The sequence below is a fragment of the Macaca fascicularis genome, chromosome 16 (genome assembly GCF_037993035.2).
Source record: "Macaca fascicularis isolate 582-1 chromosome 16, T2T-MFA8v1.1".
NCBI lineage: Eukaryota > Metazoa > Chordata > Mammalia > Primates > Cercopithecidae > Macaca > Macaca fascicularis.
This window is the reverse complement of record NC_088390.1, coordinates 13,682,811-13,688,810: the sequence shown is the minus strand read 5'-3', so window position 1 is coordinate 13,688,810 and position 6,000 is coordinate 13,682,811. Positions and strand designations below refer to the sequence as shown.

The 6,000-nt window shown below is 44.1% G+C and overlaps 1 pseudogene; it reads right to left on the bottom strand.

Annotated features, from left to right (window-relative positions):
- Positions 1-1,594: 1,594 nt before the first annotated feature.
- Positions 1,595-1,930, bottom strand: LOC102134871 (small ribosomal subunit protein eS24 pseudogene; annotated as a pseudogene).
- Between the last annotated feature and the right edge of the window lie 4,070 nt (positions 1,931-6,000).

The window sequence follows — 6,000 nt, the reverse complement described above, 5'->3', positions numbered from 1 at the left end:
AGCTGAGATGACACCACTGCACTGAAACCTGGGTGACACAGTGAGAACCCGTCTCAAGAAAAAAAAAAAAAAAAAAAAAAAAGGGAGAAAACCACATCTGTTGAAATTGAGAGAGACCTGATATTTTAACATCCTGGTGAATCTTGAAAATGACAACAACAACAACAGAATTTATCAGTGCACATAACTACTAGCTCCAGGGTAGAGATGAATCCAGGACCTCAGATTAAGTTTCCTGGAATCTCCTTCTTGCTTGCCTCTGCATTCCTGTGTTGACTCCATCAGAGAGGAAAACATGGTAACCAGCAGCTCAGGCTTACATGCTGTCAGCCCAGCAGCCCAGGGAGAAGAGCACTTCCTTTTTCAGTAGTTGCAGCAAAGTCCTAGAGTTGAACCTCTGAGCCTGACCTGATTTACTTGCATCTTTTAAACCAAACCCTCTGGACAGGAAGCTGGGCCTGTCAGCTAAAGCCAGGGGGTCAGGCTGGCTTTATTGGGATTTTGTGATGTGAGTCCAAGGAAGAGTATTTGCCCCGAGGAAAATCTGGGTGCTGTTATTGGAAGAGCAGGAGAGAAAAATTAGAGCTATTCACTGCCATCGCTCCCCAACTCTCATCTACCTCTCAACATACATAGCAGAAAGCACTCTTCCCCCGGACTCGCGAACGTCTGGGGCAGATTTTGTCAGGAGAGCGCTAGAACCCATGTGAGTCCCCTTGACACCACTGTGCCCATTAGATCAAGGTACTGCTTCTTCTAAAAACATTTTATTGCCATCTGACAAAACATTAGCATTATAAATTACAAATCTGCAATGACCGACATGCAAATGACATCCTGGAATGTGATTAAAGTAAGTTCAGAGAAGCAAATGGTTGCCATTCGTGAATAATAAAGCATAACAAAAAAAATATAAAAATGTAAAAAAAATACATTAAGTTGGGTATAATCTTCACAGCCTAACTAACTGTGGTCCTAAGTTTGGTATTCCGTTGTCCACTGTATTCCTTTTCAGGTGAACAGGGGCAATTTTGCAAGGTTCCTTAATAATTTCTTGACTTCAGTGCTTCTTTTCTTTTTCTTTTCTTCTTCTTCTTCTTTTTTTTTTTGTTTTTTGTTTTTTGTTTTTGGTCTTCAAGGTGGTTTCTGGCAGCAAAATCCTGATGCAAGTCTTGAGAGTGAAGATAATGGAAGCAAAATATTGGGTGACAATACTACAAAAAAAGGAACATGACTTCTCATCTGGTAACTTCATTCTCAGGAATTGGGTGTAACCTACAGGAAACATGAGGAGTGGGTAGGTCAAGAAACAGACTACAACGTAATGTAGAAGTCTATGACAAGCCCCAGAGGCTGCAGAAATCTAACGCCTGCTTCTAGGAAACTTTCTTAAGTTAATAGATAGAAATACTTTCTTTCCTTTCTCCCTGTCATTGCACACACATTGACTGAATTTTTTTTTTTCACATGAAAGTTTTTAGTTTATTAATCTTCTCATGAAAAGTCAAAAATGGGCACAGGTAGCCTTTACTGCAGCACCTTCATTCCTTCGGCTTTTTGCCAGCACCAACATTGCCTTTGCAGTCCCCCTGACTTTCTTCATTCTGTTCTTGCGTTCCTTTCATGGCTTTCTTGAGGTCTTTTTCTTCTCATACAGGCCATGTCTTGCAAGTCTATGTTTGGGTTCATTTTTCTTTGCACAATCCAGGGAGTCATGAATCATGCCAAAGCCAGTTGTCTTGCCACCACCAAAATGAGCTCTGAATCCAAATACAAAGATGACATCCGGTGTGGTCTTGTACATTTTGGCTAGTTTTTCCCGAATTTCTGTCTTAGGCACTGTGGCCTTCCCGGGGTGAAGGACATCAATGACCATTTGTTTCCTCTGAAGTAGTCGGTTGGTCATGAACTTTCTAGTGCGGATAGTTACGATGTGGTTCGTGATGGTGGCCTATCTTCAGACAGTCAGGGAGGAAAAAGCTGACTGAATTTTTAGAAAACCACTGCATAAACCCTGTAGAATAGATTTAACTATCCTCCATTGATGGACATCTAAGCCATCAATTTTTTTTTTTTTTTTTTTTTTTTTTTTTGATACAGGGTCTCACTGTATCACCCAGGCTGGAGTGCAGTGGCGCTATTTCAGCTCACTGCAACCTCTGCCTCCAGGGTTCAAGTGATTCTCCTGCCTCAGCCTCCCGAGTAGCTGGGACTACAGGCACCTGCCGCCGCGCCTGGCTAATTTTTGTATTTTTAGTAAAGATGGGGTTTCACCATCTTGGCCAGGCTGATCTTGAACTCCTGACTTCGTGATCCACCTGCCTTGGCCTCCCAAAGTGTTGGAATTACAGGCGTGAGCCACCGAGCCCGGTCCCATATATATATATATATATGCATATATGTGTGTGTGTATATATATGTGTGTGTGTATATATATATACATATTAAAAGGAGAAACAGTTTCTTAACACTAAAATAGGGATAAATGAAGATTTGGTTATAGTTAATCATTCAACAAATATTGATTGACTGCCTCTTGGGTGGCACTTATTCTTTGTTGCTCAATGTCCCCACCTGCCCCACATTCCTCAAGACTCAGTTCGAAATCTACCACCTCCACCAATTCTCCCTCTAGTTTCTAGCCAACAATTGATTGTCATTTTTGCTCTCTTCTAATAGGAATTTGTCACACAACTGGAATCCTGCTCTCCTGACTTGATACTGTTTCTAGCTAATAATTGATTGTCATTTTTGCTCTCTTCTAATAGGAATTTGTCACACAACTGGAATCCTGCTCTCCTGACTTGATACTGTGTAGGAGAGCTTTCTAGAAATGCAAAGTGGCCTTGTCAGTCTCCACCAGTGTCTCACAAAAGTGCAGCCCGTCAAGAAAATTGTACAAGATCCTCAAGATCTGCTCTTGATTTCTGCTCTGGTCTTATTCTCCTGCTACTTCCAGCTCTCTTTAGTAGCTCCACTAAGCCAATCACTTACTTCATTCCGACTGAAACACAAGCTGTTCACAGGACCCCACGTCCTCTCTGGTCTCTTGGTTTTTTTTTTCTTCTTTGAGACAGAGTTTCCCTCTTGTTGCCCAAGCTGCAGTGCAATGGTGCGATCTTGGCTCACTGCAACCTCCGCCTCCTGGGTTCAAGCGATTCTCCTGTCTTAGCCCCCCGAGTAACTGGGATTACAGGCGCATGCCACCCTGCCCAGCTAATTTTTGTATTTTTAGTAGAGACTGGGTTTCTTCATGTTGGCCAGGCTGGTCTCGAACTCCTGACCTCAGGTGATCTGCCCGCCTCGCCCTCTCAAAGTGCTGGGATTACAGGCATGAGACACTGCATCCGGTGTCTTGGCTTTTTAATGAAGTGTGCTCAGGCCCTGCCCCACCTCTGGATACATAAGTCCATTCAACACATCTTTACTGGGCATCTCCTTACAACAGGTAACATGCTAGATGTTCTAGGTATACTAATGGGCAATGGGGTAGGATCCCTTGGAGTGCTTGTAGTCTAAGGGGGAGACATAGACACAACCACACATCTATATAGCAAGAAACTCTCATACAGTCTGCAAGGAACAGTGCTGGGCACTATTAGCATCCATACCAGGAGATCTCATTAAACCAGGGGCAAGAAATGGACCAGGAAAACATCCTTGAAGGTGAGTTTAGAGCTGATATCTGAAGAACAGGTTGGGGTAGGGGAGCAGTGCATTCTAGGTAGAAACACCATGTGCCTCAAATCAGAAAGAAACAGGTCAGCTGGGTGCGGTGGCTCATGCCTGTAATCCCAGAACTTTGGGAGGCCGAGGCAGGTGGATCACCTGAGGTTGGGAGTTCGAGACCAGCCTGACCAACATGTAGAAACCCCATGTCTACTAAAAATGCAAAATTAACCGGGTGTGGTGGCGCATGCCTGTAATCCCAGCTACTCGGGAGGCTGATGCAGGAGAATTGCTTGAACCCAGGAGGCGGATGTTGCAGTGAGCAGAGATTGCACCATTGCACTCCAACCTAGGCAACAAGAGCAAAACTCTGCCTCCAAAAAGGAAGGAAGGAAGGAAGGAAGGAAGGAAGGAAGGAAGGAAGGAAGGAAGGGAGGGAGGGAGGGAGGGAGGGAGGGAGGGAGGGAAGGAGGGAGGGAGGGAGGGAGGGAGGGAAAGGAAGGAAGAAAGAGAAAGAAAGAAAGGAAGAAAGAGAAAGAAAGAAAAAAGAAAGAAAGAGAGAAAAGAAAGAAAGAAGGAAAGGAAGAGGTGACATTTGTGAATTGAAAATGAATCTGGTGAGTGTGGAACATAAAGTCTGATAGTTTATTGAATACAATATAATTCTGCATTCTAAGGGGTGCATTCATGTTTTGGCTCACTAAGCTCATAAGCTCTTAAATCTGTGTCCCCACTTGTGGGACATACTCTGTTCTGAATGCCTTTTACTCTTAATCTCTATCCTGACCTGGGTGTAGCTCACATCAGTGGGCTCCTGAGTTCATTGGCTTCTGCGTTAGTTTGGCTGATACGGTATCCTGGCAGGCGATGGAGGCAAGGATGTGACTGAGAGACAGATAGGAAAGGAGCAGGACTCTGGAGAGCCATAAAGGTTGTTTCTCAGATATGTGGGTCTTTGGGGAAAGGGGAGGTAAAAAGTCTTCAGTGAAGCACTCTAAATTCTTGGAGCAGAACTATCCATGAGTTCATGCACATCAATTATGCGCATTATTACAGGCGGCCAAAGGGTGGGTGATCTCCATATTCTCCTCACTGCTAGAAACCTTTAGTATTTTTTTAAAAAAGTATCTGTTTTTCTGTCTATCGATCCATCTGTCAATCTATCTCTCTCATATATCTACATCCACCTCTCTTCCAGAGAGAGAAAGAGAAAGAGGTGGATGTGCATATGGATGTAATTGTTTTGTTTGTTATATATTCAGGTATATTAAGTTTTCTGAATGAGTATAAACGATTGATATGTGAGTCAGTGGGAGTGAGTCATCTTTAAGAATATTCCTTACTTTACAATGTTAAACCTCTGTGGTAGGGCATGAGAGATAGTAAGAAATGCTCGTACAGTAGAATAACAGGTTTATAAGATCCAGGCCCGGGAAGGGATTGAAGGTGGGAGGCCTCACAGGACCCTGGGTGGCATTGCAAGAGTGGACATCACAGTAAAGGAAGCCAGAAGGGTACAGAGAGGGAAGCTGAAAGTCACTGAACACAGACCTCACCCCTTTCACCACCGAGCACAAGACCAGCTTCTGTGATAGCAAGAAAAACCTGGAGATTTTTCCAAGGCAGAGCCTTATTGCTTTCAAGGGTCTTGAAAGCATGCTTTAACATGATGTGATAATGAATTTTAGGTGTTAACATGACTGGATTGAGGTATATGTACAAAAGGCATCATTTTGGGTTCTTTCTGTAAGGATGCTTTCAGAGGAGATTAGCATGTAAGCCTGAGTGGACTGAGTTGAAAAGATCCACCATCAATGTGGGTAGGCACTATCCAGCTGGTTGGGGGGCCTAGACATAACAGAAGCAGAGGAAAGTGAATGTGTCTTTTTTTTTTTTTTTTCTGAGATGGCATCTCACTCTGTCGCCCAGGCTGGAGTGCAATGGCACAGTCTTGGCTCACTGCAACCTCCCCCTCCTGGGTTCAAGCAATTCTCCTGCCTCAGCCTCCCAAGTAGTTGGGATCACAGGCACCCACGATGCCTGGCTAAATTTTGTATTTTTAATAGAGACGGGGTTTTGCCATGTTGGCCAGACTGGTCTTGAACTCCTGACCTGAGGCAATCCACCTACCTTGGCCTCCCAAAGTGTTGGGATTACAGGCATGAGCCCCTGAGCCCGGCCCAATGTATCTTTATCTACCTCCTAGAGCTGGAATACATTCTCCTTCTCATGTTACTGGGCATCAGAATTCCAGGCTCTTTCGCTTTTGGACTCCAAGACTCACACCAGTGGACCTTCGGTTCTCAGAACTTACACCATTGACTCTCTGGG